This window comes from Rhinopithecus bieti, unplaced genomic scaffold, assembly GCF_001698545.2.
Source record: "Rhinopithecus bieti isolate Rb0 unplaced genomic scaffold, ASM169854v2 scaffold_37517, whole genome shotgun sequence".
NCBI classification, from domain to species: domain Eukaryota; kingdom Metazoa; phylum Chordata; class Mammalia; order Primates; family Cercopithecidae; genus Rhinopithecus; species Rhinopithecus bieti.
In genome coordinates, this window is record NW_016891762.1 from 1 (window position 1) to 865 (window position 865).

General features: G+C 57.3%; 1 pseudogene; it reads right to left on the reverse strand.

The window, feature by feature from the left end:
- Positions 1 to 50: 50 nt before the first annotated feature.
- Positions 51 to 859, reverse strand: LOC108525916 (mitochondrial thiamine pyrophosphate carrier-like; annotated as a pseudogene).
- Positions 860 to 865: the final 6 nt, after the last annotated feature.

An 865-nucleotide genomic window follows, 5' to 3' on the forward strand; every position in this document is an offset into this window, starting at 1 on the left:
TGCCACCCTGCTGGGGCAGCTGGCCCACAGGGAAGGGCCAGAGAGCACCTCTCAGTGGAGACTGAATCTTCCTTCCTTCAGGACGCTGCCTCCAGGACAGACCTGGGGTCCTTCCTGCGCTCAGCGCTGGCTGGCTGTCCTGTTCATGCAGTGGAAGACATTACAGAAGAATTCATACCAGAAGAACATGAAGCCTGTGGAGAGGGCAGCCTTCAGCAAGCTGGGGACAGGCCCTTGAAGAAGCCCAGGGCACCTTCTTTTGCAGCACCTGCTTGGCGCAGTCCATGAGGCCCTTGTATCTGTGCACCTGGCCAAAGGCAGCTCTGGCGTGCTCGAACCCTCCAACCTGTAGTCGCTTCTTGAAGAGGTCCAGCGGATATGTCAGGGTCTTGCTGATGACACCAGCTCCAGTGCCATAAAGCAGGTTTTGGAGGTTCTCATTTTCTTTCCTTCGGCTGGCATGGCCCACTTGTACAGGTGCTTCAAGGAGCTGTAGCAGGAGAACTGCAGCCCCACGTAGGGGAAGATGGCGATCAAGGTGGGGCCAAGCCTTTGTAGAAAACCTGGGGCCCTCGCTCCTATACATGGTCCCCAGAGCGTGGCGCAGCGTATTATAGACCTTGGGCTCACCCTGAGCTGCAAAGCGGGTGCGCAGAACATCCACAGGCTGCACAGTGAGGGTGGCCATACAGGCAGCCAGGCCACCACACACAAAGTGCACTGAGAATTCCCGGGCGTCGTACGCGCTGCCTCTGTGGACCAGCTCCGTCAGCATTTCAAACGACAAGAATTGGACAGCTCCATAGCCTATGGAGAGAATCTGAGCGGGGATATGTCCTTTCCAGAAAGCTGTCAGCCCCTCCTC